The sequence below is a fragment of the Ranitomeya imitator genome, chromosome 2 (assembly GCF_032444005.1).
Source record: "Ranitomeya imitator isolate aRanImi1 chromosome 2, aRanImi1.pri, whole genome shotgun sequence".
Classification (NCBI taxonomy): Eukaryota; Metazoa; Chordata; class Amphibia; order Anura; family Dendrobatidae; genus Ranitomeya; species Ranitomeya imitator.
In genome coordinates, this window is record NC_091283.1 from 381,593,684 (window position 1) to 381,605,749 (window position 12,066).

The 12,066-nt window shown below is 47.8% G+C and overlaps 1 protein-coding gene across 3 annotated transcripts in view; it reads left to right on the top strand.

Annotated features, from left to right (window-relative positions):
- LOC138664065 (gastrula zinc finger protein XlCGF53.1-like) overlaps positions 1-12,066 on the top strand; it is a 122,404-nt gene that overhangs the window by 18,014 nt on the left and 92,324 nt on the right. The window lies entirely within an intron of this gene.

Consider the following 12,066-nt stretch of genomic DNA (forward strand, 5'->3'; position numbering starts at 1 on the left):
GGCAGCCAGTGTAACGACTGGCGAAGAGCGGACACGCCCGAGTAATGATTAGCCAGATGGACGACCCTGGCTGCTGCATTAAGGATGGACTGGAGAGGGGAAAGTCGAGTGAGGGGGAGGCCAATTAATAGAGCTTTACAGTAGTCCAGGCGGAAGTGGATCAGGGTGACAGTGAGGGTTTTGGTTGTTTCCATGGTGAAAAAAAGGGCAGATTCTAGAGATGTTCTTTAGGTGTAAGCGGCACGAGTGGGCAAGAGATTGTATATGGGAGGTGATGGAGAGATCAGAGTCAAACATTACACCCAGACAGCGCGCCTGCCGCAGGGGTGTTATTATGGTGCCAGCCACGGAGAGGGAAATGTCAGATTTAGGGAGATTAGTAGATGGCGGGAGCAGAAGAAGTTAAGTTTTGGAGAGGTTGAGTTTCAGATAGAGAGCAGACATGATGTTGGAGACTGCAGACAGACAGTCAGTGGCGTTCTGTAGTACAGCGGGGGTAAGGTCAGGGGATGATGTGTATAGTTCTTTGTCATCAGCATAAAGATGGTACTGAAATCTAAATCTGCTGATGGTCTGTCCAATTAAGGCCGTGTAGAGAGAGAAGAGAATGGGGCTAAGGACTGAGCCCTGAGGTACCTCGACAGTGAGAGGAAGAGGAGATGAAGTGGAGCCAGAGAACAGAACACTGAAGGAGCGGTCAGAAAGATAGGAGGAGAACCAGGAGAGAGCAGTGTCCTTAATGCCTAGTGAATGGAGCCTAGAGTGTAGGAGAGGGTGGTCAACAGCGTCGAAAGCTGCAGAAAGGTCGAGAAGAATGAGCAGAGAGTGGTTACCATTACGTTTTGCTGTCAGAAGTTCATTGGTCACTTTGATGAGTGCAGTTTCTGTCGAATGTAGGGGGCAGAAACCGGACTGTGAAGGGTCTAGGAGGGAGTGAGTGGAGAGGTAACGGGTAAGGCGGGAGTATATCAGGCGCTCCAAGAGTTTAGAGATGAACGGGAGATTGGAGACTGGTCTGTAGTTGTTTGTGCAAGATGGGTCGAGGGTGGGTTTCTTTAGTAATGGAATAATGATAGAGTGTTTGAAGGAGGAGGGGAAAATGCCAGAGGAGAGGGAGAGATTAAAGATTGTAGTTAGGCGAGTTGTGACGACTGGAGAGAGAGACTGGAGGAGGTGTGAGGGAATGGGGTCGGTAGTGCATGTAGTCGGACGAGAAGAGGAGAGGAGCTTGGAGACTTCTTCTTCTTTGATGGGATTGAATGTGGAGAGTGAGCCAGGGGAAATGCAGGGAGGGATGGGAGTCACTGAACTATTTTAGTTGTGCTGGCGGTGTGTCATGTGTAATGTTTATCTACACATATTAGTCCTTGCTATTTTTTCTCCTTCGCCTCATTGGAGGACACAGGACCATGGGTGTATGCTGCTACCACTAGGAGGCTGACACTAAGTGAATATAACAAAATTAGCTCCTCCTCTGCAGTATACACCTACCACTGGCTCTAGCCGAACCAGTTCATGCTTAGTGTCTGTAGGAGGCACATGGGTCTGGTCTTCAGACCACAATTTTTTATTTTCATTTTTACTTTTTGTTTTTACTTTTTTCAATTCTTATCCTTTTAATGGATTACAAGGGGCGACGTATCCCTTCAGGGTTCCAATCTCCTTCAACCAACAACAGGCGGGAACGTGGAGTGTCGCCTCCACGTACCCCCTCCTGCACTGTTAAAGGTTATGCCTGAGCTCTCTTTAGGGGCGACAGGTCCCTTCAAGGCAACGATCTTCCCAAGCCAACAACAGACAGGAAGATGGAGTGTTGCCTCCACGTGCTCCCTTCTGCGCCAGGCCTAATTTCACCCGGAACTGCAGCCCTGCTCCATCCTAGGGGAGTTAACCCCAAGGATGTCCTGAGGCATTTATGGCCTCCGTTCGGCCCCCACTGCATCACCACTGACAAACAGCAGTGATGGAAGGAGTATATACAAAAATGAACATCAGTTATTAATACAATATAACTATAAATGGCGACTCAAATATCAATATTATTAAACCGGAGAACCAAGAGTCAAAAGTGGCCAAAAAGTAAGCAAAACTACAAAATTTATTGAAAATTCTTATCACTAATTTTCACATAAAAACATACATAATGTTGCCAAGTAGTACATAGTAGATAGTTATCATTACAAAATATTGTGACTACATCCGTGATACAACCAATGATTCAAGTTCACAGGATGGGACAATAGTAAATGCAGTAAATATCAGAAATATATTTGGATAGGCAGAAGGTGTACTGCCAACACATAAGTGCTGCAAATACTGTTATATGGCGATCTAACCCAGTGGTATAATCACACTAATGGTGCTATTAACCCCTTTACCCCCAAGGGTGGTTTGCACGTTAATGACCGGGCCAATTTTTACAATTCTGACCACTGTCCTTTTATGAGGTTATAACTCTGGAATGCTTCAACGGATCCCAGTGATTCTGACACTGTTTTCTCGAGACATATTGTACTTCATGATAGTGGTAAAAATTCTTTGATAGTACCTGCGTTTATTTGTGAAAAAAATGGAAATTTGGCGAAAATTATGAAAATTTCACAATTTTCCAAATTTGAATTTTTATGCAATTAAATCACAGAGATATGTCACACAAAATACTTAATAAGTAACATTTCCCACATGTCTACTTTACATCAGCACAATTTTGGAACCAAAATTTTTTTTTGTTAGGGAGTTATAAGGGTTAAAAGTTGACCAGCAATTTCTCATTTCTGCAACACCATTTTTTTTTAGGGACCACATCTCATTTGAAGTCATTTTGAGGGGTCTATATGATAGAAAATACCCAAGTGTGACACCATTCTAAAAACTACACCCCTCAAGGTGCTCAAAACCATATTCAAGAAGTTTATTAACCCTTCTGGTGCTTCACAGGAACTTTTTGAATGTTTAAATAAAAATGATCATTTAACTTTTTTTCACAAAAAATTTAATTTAGCTCCAATTTGTTTTATTTTACCAAGGGTCACAGGAGAAAATGGACCCCAAACATTGTTGTACAATTTGTCCTGAGTACGCCGATACCCCACATGTGGGGGTAAAACACTGTTTGGGCGCATGGCAGAGCTCGGAAGCGAAGGAGCGCCATTTGACTTTTCAATGCAAAATTGACAGGAATTGAGATGGGACGCCATGTTGCGTTTGGAGAGCCACTGATGTGCCTGAACATTGAAACCCCCCACAAGTCACACCATTTTGGAAAGTAGACCCCCTAAGGAACTTATCTAGAGGTGTGGTGAGCACTTTGACCCACCAAGTGCTTCACAGAAGTTTATAATGCAGAACCGTAAAAATAAAAAATCATATTTTTTCACAAAAATTATCTTTTCGCCCCCAATTTTTTATTTTCCCAAGGGTAAGAGAAGAAAATGGACCCCAAAAGTTGTTGGACAATTTGTCCTGAGTACGCTGATACCCCATATGTGGGGGTAAACCACTGTTTGGGCGGATGGGAGAGCTCGGAAGGGAAGGAGCGCCATTTGACTTTTCAATGCAAAATTGACAGGAATTGAGATGGGACGCCATGTTGCATTTGGAGAGCCACTGATGTGCCTAAACATTGAAACCCCCCACAAGTGACACCATTTTGGAAAGTAGACCCCCTAAGGAAGTCATCTAGAGGTGTGGTGAGCACTTTGACCCACCAAGTGCTTCACAGAAGTTTATAATGCAGAGCCGTAAAAATAAAACAAAATTTTTTCCCCACAAAAATTATTTTTTTAGCCCCCAGTTTTGTATTTTCCCGAGGGTAACAGGAGAAATTGGACCCCAAAATTTGTTGCCCAATTTGTCCTGAGTGCGATGATACACCATATGTGGGGGGAACCACTGTTTGGGCGCATGGGAGGGCTCGGTGTTGTGAATTCTGTTATCGGGCTCCCTCCTGTGGTCATGAATGGTACTTCGGCTGGTTCTGTCCATGGACTTCCTCTGGTAGCTGTGGGTGTTTCTGAGTTTCCTTCCACAGGTGACGAGGCTAAGTCGTTAGTGGGCTGCTCTATTTAACTCCACTTGGATCTTTGCCCCATGCCAGCTGTCAATGTTGTACTATTGGTCTAGTTCGCTCCTGGATCGTTCTCGTTACCTGTTATTTCCAGCAGAAGCTAAGTTCCTCTTTGCTATTTTCTTGTTTGCTATTTTTTCTGTCCAGCTTGCTATTGTGAATATTGCCTAGCTTGCTGGAAGCTCTGGCACGCAGAGGGAGCGCCTCCGCACCGTGAGTCGGTGCGGAAGGTTTTTTTCCCTGCACTCTCTGCGTGGCTTTTTGTAGGTTTTTGTGCTGACCGCAAAGTTGCCTTTCCTATCCTCTGTCTGTTCAGTAAGTCGGGCCTCACTTTGCTATATCTATTTTATTTCTGTGTTTGTGATTTCATCTTACTCACAGTCAATATATGTGGGGGCTGCCTTTTCCTTTGGGGAATTTCTCTGAGGCAAGGTAGGCTTTATTTTCCTATCTTTAGGGCTAGCTAGTTTCTTAGGCTGTGCGAGTTGCATAGGGAGCGTTAGGAGCAATCCGCGGCTATTTCTAGTGTGTGTGGTAGGATTAGGGATTGCGGTCAGCAGAGTTTCCACTTCCCAGAGCTTGTCCTGTATTTTTGTAGCTATCAGGTCTTGCCGGGTGCTCTTGACCATCAGGTCCATTCTTGTCCTAACCACCAGGTCATAACAGCTCGGAAGGGAAGGAGTGCCATTTGAATGCAGACTTAGATGGAATGGTCTGCAGGTGTCACATTGCGTTTGCAGAGCCCCTAATGTACCTAAACAGTAGAAACCCCCCACAAGTGACACCATTTTGGAAAGTAGACCCCCTAAGGAACTTATCTAGATGTGTGGTGAGCGCTTTGACCCACCAAGAGCTTCACAGAAGTTTATCATGGAGAGCCGTAAAAATAAAACAAAAATTTTTTCCCACAAAAATTATTTTTTAGCCCCCAGTTTTGTATTTTCCCGAGGGTAACAGGAGAAATAGGACCCCAAAATTTGTTGTCCAATTTGCCCTGAGTGCACTGATACCCCATATGTGGGGGGGAACCACAGTTTGGCCGCATGGGAGGGCTCGGAAGGGAAGGAGCTCCATTTGGAATGCAGACTTAGATGGAATGGTCTGCAGGTGTCACATTGCATTTGCAGAGCCCCTAATGTACCTAAACAGTAGAAACCCCCCACAAGTGACACCATTTTGGAAACTAGACCCCCAAAGGAACTCATCTAGATGTGTTGTGAGAGCTTTGAACCCCCAAGTGTTTCACTATAGTTTATAACGCAGAGCCGTGAAAATAAAAAATCTTTTTTTTCCCCACAAAAATAATTTTTTAGCCCCCAGTTTTGTATTTTCCCAAGGGTAACAGGAGAAATTGGACCCCAAAAGTTGTTGTCCTATTTGTCCTGAGTACGCTGATACCCCATATGTTGGGGTAAACCCCTGTTTGGGCACACGGGAGAGCTCGGAAGGGAAGAAGCACTGTTTTACTTTTTCAACGCAGAATTGGCTGGAATTGAGATCGGACGCCATGTCGCGTTTGGAGATCCCCTGATGTGCCTAAACAGTGGAAACCCCCCAATTATAACTGAAACCCTAATCCAAACACACCCCTAACCCTAATCCCAACAGTAACCCTAACCACACCTCTAACCCTGACACACCCCTAACCCTAATCCCAACCCTATTCCCAACTGTAAATGTAATCTAAACCCTAACTGTAACTTTAGCCCCAACCCTAACCCTAACTTTAGCCCCAACCCAAACTGTAGCCCTAACCCTAGCCCTATCCCTAACCCTAGCCCTAACCCTAACCCTAGCCCTAACCCTAGCCCTAACCCTAGCCCTTACCCTAGCCCTAACCCTAACCCTAGCCCTAACCCCAGCCCTAACCCTAGCCCTAACCCTAGCCCTAAGCCTAGCCCTAACCCTAGCCCTAACCCTAACCCTAGCCCTAATGGGAAAATGGAAATAAATACATTTTTTTTAATTTTTCCCTAACTAAGGGGGTGATGAAGGGGGCTTTGATTTACTTTTATAGTGGGTTTTTTAGCGGATTTTTATGATTGGCAGCCGTCACACACTGAAAGACGCTTTTTATTGCAAAACATATTTTTTGCGTTACCACATTTTGAGAGCTATAATTTTTCCATATTTTGGTCCACAGAGTCATGTGAGGTGTTTTTTTTTGCGGGACGAGTTGACGTTTTTATTGGTAACATTTTCGGGCACGTGACATTTTTTGATCGCTTTTTATTCCGATTTTTGTGAGGCAGAGTGACCAAAAACCAGCTATTCATGAATTTCTTTTGGGGGAGGCGTTTATACCGTTCCGCGTTTGGTAAAATTGATAAATCAGTTTTATTCTTCGGGTCAGTACGATTACAGTGACACCTCATTTATATCATTTTTTTATGTTTTGGCGCTTTTATACGATAAAAACTATTTTATAGAAAAAATAATTATTTTGGCATCGCTTTATTCTGAGGACTATAACTTTTTTATTTTTTTGGTGATCATGCTGTATGGCAGCTCGTTTTTTGCGGGACAAGATTACGTTTTCAGCGGTATCATGGTTATGTATATCTGTCTTTTTTATCGCGTGTTATTCCACTTTTTGTTCGGCAGTATGATAATATAGCGTTGTTTTTTGCCTCGATTTTTTTTTTTCTTACGGTGTTTACTGAAGGGGTTAACTAGTGGGCCAGTTTTATAGGTCGGGCCATTACGGACGCGGCGATACTAAATATGTGTACTTTTATTGTTGTTTTTTTATTATTTAGATAAAGAAATGTATTTATGGGAATAATATTTTTTTTTTTCATTATTTAGGAATATTTTTTTTTTTTTTTTTTTTTACACTTTTGGAAAAAAAATTTTTAAACTTTTTTACTTTGTTCCAGGTGGGGACATCACAGATCGGTGATCTGACAGTTTGCACAGCACTCTGTCAGATCACCGATCTGACTTACAGTGCTGCAGACTTCACAGTGCCTGCTCTGAGCAGGCTCTGTGAAGTCACCTCCCTCCCTGCAGGACCCGGATGCCGCGGCCATCTTGGATCCGGACCTGGAGCAGGGAGGGAGGTATGCAGACCCTCGCAGCAACGCGATCACATCGCGTTGCTGCGGGGAGCTCAGGGAAGCCCGCAGGGAGCCCCCTCCCTGCGCGATGCTTCCCTGCACCGCCGGCACATCGCGATCATGTTTGATCGCGGTGTGCTGGGGGTTAATGTGTCGGGAGCGGTCCGTGACCGCTCCTGGCACATAGTGCCGGATGTCAGCTGCGATAGGCAGCTGACACCCGGCCGCGATCGGCCGCGCTCCCCCCGTGAGCGCCGCCGATCGCGCTGGACGTACTATCCCGTCGGTGGTCATAGGGGCCCACCCCACCTCGACGGGATAGTACGTCCGATGTCAGAAAGGGGTTAAGGTCGCCATATATCGCTTGTAAAAAAAGGGCAGCATGTGAAATTAAATAAGAAAATCAATTACCCATGTGTGCCAGAAGGTCCCGTCTGGATCCTGGTCACGTACCCCAACGCTCGTTTCGCGTGCAATTGTTACCGCTTCCTCAGTGTTGCCTCCACGTACCCCCTCCTGCACTGTTAAAGGGTATGCCTGAGATCTCTTTAGGGGCGACTGGTCCCTTCAAGGCAACGATCTTCCCAAACCAACAGCAGACAGGAAGATGGAGTGTTGCCTCCACGTGCTCCCTTCTGCGCCAGGCCTAATTTCACCCGGACCAGCAACCCTGCTCCATCCTAGGGGAGTTAACCCCAAGGATGTCCTGAGGCATTTATGGCATCCGTTCGGCCCCCACTGCATCACCACTGACAAACAGCAGTGACGGAAGGAGGCGGACAGTCCCTCTCCACTTCGCGGTCAATGGGATGGTGAATGGAGCGTTCCCTGCAATGTCCACAGCAAGGATGTAGTATTGCAGCAGCTGAACTGCATATGAAGCAGTCTGAACTATGCGCTTCATCCTTCAGTTCTCTGTGGGACACCATCAACGCTGAAGCCACAGTTACAGTGGCGGCCTCATGCCAGGACGCGCATCGCAGGTAGGGAATCCAGGACGGCGGTGGGCTCCTGCAGCAGAGACTCTCCAGGGGGATGAGTGCAGAAATGTTTGGTCACCGGCAGATGACTGCAACTGGTGTGACCTGATGGGATCAGGATGTGAGGACGTCTCCCATGTGATATCCTCACCAGCACTGGGATCTCCACAGGATTCTCAGCGCTCCCCCGTGGCGTTCCCCTCCTCCTGACGGGTAACACTCCTGTTGACCACAGAAATTTAGGCCCTGGCTTGGGTCTATTCACTAAGCAATCCTGAGGCTCCACCCGCCAGATGACGTCGCGCCCATAGCCCTGTCTCCCGAACTGGCGCTTCTCGCTGTCTGCGAGATTTCTGCATATGCAACTCCCGGGGGCCATCTTAATACACCCAGTCGGCTCTTTTCAAGACACGGTGCCAAGCAGATCCCACGGCATTTTTTAATGGGGACTCCACGGATTCACAGCACTCACTGGCAGCAGACCTCGGCAAGAGCCCTGACCCTGCAGCAGACATCAGCTCACATTGGCCCTTCCCTGCATTTCCTTTACACTCCCTATTGGAGGATGTTAATATTATATGAAGTCAGGGGGCATACTGCGGTGCATTATGTCTCTCCGCCGCTATCGAACCAAGGTTACCTAGCCTTCCTGAGTGGACTTCGTCGCTGTCGCAGTCTTTGATGTCACTGGCAAAGAGATCTAGCCCCTCCTCTATCCGTGGGCCTTCGCCAGCCTGTCTCAGAAGATTCCTTCACCTCACATTATAGAGGAGCGACGGACTCCTTAAGGGCTTTGCTCTTCCCAAGCATACAACAGGCGGGAGCACGGAGTGTCGCCTCCACGTACCCCTTCCTGCATAGTTTTTTTGTTATGGGTATGTTGTGATATTCCAGGGCGACAGATTCCATCAGGGTACCGTTCGGAAATGTGGAGTGTCGCTTCAACATACTCCCTCTGCAATCACACTCATACCGCCCTTTTTCCCTGCACGAGACCAACAGCCTGACCCATCCTCGGACAGTTAGCCCTTGGATGTCCAGGCCATTTACCGTATCCATGCGGTCCCCTCCCCATCGCCCCTGATGAACAGTTGCGATGGCAGGAAGACGGACGGTCCTTCTCTCCTCATCTGACCTCAGAGTGGGTAGATGGAAGGCTAGGATATATTTTGCCGGCACAGAGAGCGATCGGACAAACGCTTTGCAAGTCAGATCCGCTTGGCTCCCGCTTGGCCTCGAAACCCCTTCTGTCCTTACCAGATGGTTCCTCAATTAAAGACCCCACGGACTGACAGAGAACCTGGCCCGTTCCTTTCTTTTGAGGTTTCGGGCTTGGCACTCTCTCCCTCTTTGCTATGGTGTGAGTATCTAAAGCTTTGGTCTCCTAGGCTAATACCCTGAGCAGGACCATATAGGACAGTGACCTTTCTCTGGAAGCAGCAGAACTAGCCAATCACATCTCCTTGGCCAGGGAATATTTGTTGCACGCTTCCCTAGACACAGCTAACTGTGCTGCGCTTACAGCCGCAAATGCCATCACCATCCGATAGACACTGTGGCTCAGGTAATGGCGTGCGGATTCTGCGTCCAAAAATGTCCTTGACATCTCTGCCCTACCAGGGAGGGTGTTTATTCGGCAAGAAGCTGGATCAGCTTATGTATGACTCCCCAGGAGGATAACAGTAAATTCCCTCCCCAGCAAAAACTAGGCGTCCATTTCATCGTCAACAGACACGTTTCTGGTCCTTTTGTAGCAATTCTGGCTGTGCCAAGGCGACCACCTCTGCCAGCTCGGGGCGTTCCCCTCGTGGGGACAGGAGTACCCAGGTCTCGCTTAAAATCAACCAATCATGGAAGGGCCAATCCATGCAAATTAGATCTAAGGAACACAAATTTCACAGATTTTCGGCCCAATGACTCACTGTCTTATCCGGTCGACTCCAGAAGATAGGTGGATGTCTACTCCTACTTAGACATATCTGACTCTCCGTCATTCACAATGAATTGTCAGAGACCCGGTGTCTTCTGGATACAAGATAGAGTTTCCCGCCCTCCAGCACAGATCTTCCCCTTTCTATCCAGCCATCACTTTGTTACGCCAAGACGGGGTCATCATTCTGGTTCCAGAAATCGAGACGTTTCTAGGGGTTAAATAAATCTTTCCCAGTCCCGACTCAGCAGATTTTCTTTTTGGTAGGACCCTGCACGCCTCCCGAGGGTTGGTAATTTTCCATCGACACAAGGTCATAGCCCTTCAACAGGGGGCCTGCGCACTTTGTAGCCCATTTTTCTCACTATCGGCCTGGGACAGGAATCCATTCTCTCTCGACCATCTATGTCGCTTGTCTCCGCAGGTCAAGCAAGCGCTCAGGTGGTGGACTTTACAGTCTTCCCTCACCCAGGGGAAAATCTTCTCTTCCAGTACAATAGCTGGTGTTCACCACCAACGTCCGCCCTCTTGAGGGGGCTGTCTTTCGGCATCACACAGCCCAGGTGCGCTGGTCTTCTCGGGAGTCGCCTCTTCCGATCAATGTCTTGGAGATCTGGACGATTCGGTTGTTCCCGCGGCGGTTCCATAACCTCCTGGTGGGTCGTCCCATCCGAATACAGTCAGACAACGCCACGGCTGTGGTGTATATTATCTCAGCTGTTCACATCTCGGGCGTGAAATAAAGGGCAGCGGACTTCCTTAGCCATCAGGGTCTGGCCTTGAGAGAGTAGTCACTTAATCTGGAGGTATTCCAACAGATTTTGCAGTTATTTCCGAGGGTCATCAGGAATATCAAGGCGGAAGGGATTCCGGTGATCCTTGTAGCTCTGGACTGGCCTCACCGGGCGTGGTATGTTTAGCTCGTCATCAATGCTCCCTGGCGGATACTGGATCTACCAGATTTGCTCTCCCAGGGCCCGTTTTACCACCAGGACTCAGGGGCCCTGTGCTTAAGTGCCTGGCCATTGAATCCTGGGTCCTAACCCAAGTTGAGTTCTCCCGGGAAGTGTTTTCCACTATGTTTAGCGCTTGGAAACCTGCGTATTTATCGCCACACCTGGACAGCTTTTTTTCGCATGGTGCAGGGAACGCCGTCGTTCTCCTCTTACCTTCTCCATTCTGACAATTTTAAAGTTCCTTCAGACTGGGCTGGACTCAGGCCTAGCGCTTAGTCTCCTCAAAAGACAGATCCCTGCCGTATCAGTTTTGTTTCAATGCCGGATTGCTTCTAAGCTGCAAGTGAAGACTTCATTCAGGGGATCCAGGGTATCCCCCTACAGAGGGCCATTGGACGCCTGGGGCCTTAACTTGGTCCTGGGTGTTCTGCAGGAGGCTCCGTCTGAGTAGCTGCAGGACGTCTCTTTGACTCACCTTTCCTGGAAGGGTCGCCTTCCTGGTTGCGGTGACTTCGATCAGGCGGGTATCGGAGCTGGCCACTCTTTCCTGTCGAGCTTTTCTCTTTTTTCACCAGAACAAGGTGGTTCTCCAACCATCCCTGTCCTTTTTAGCCAAGATGGTCCCTTCCTTTCCACTTAACGAGGACATTGTTCTGCCTTCGTTTTCTCCACCACCAATATGCCGTTTTGACCCTCTAGCTCGTGAGAGCTCTCAGAAGACACATCTTCCGGGTGTTGTCCTTCCGCAAGACGGAAGCCTTATTCACTCTTCCTGTGGGTCACAGGAAGGAACTAGCCGCTTCCAAGTCCACAATGGCCAGGTGGATACGCTCGGCTATTCAGGAGTCTTACCATGTCAGAAGCAAGGCTATCCCAGTGGGGATTAAGGCACACTCCACTCGTTCAGTGGGTGCTTCCTGGGCCATTTGGCTTCAGGTGTCGGTGGAACAGGTTGCAGGGCTGCGACTTGGTCCAGTTTGCACACCTTCTTGAAGTACTACAACATTCACACTCAGGCCTCAGCAAATGCGAGCCTGGGAACACAGATCATCCCCCAATGAGGCCAAGGAGAAAC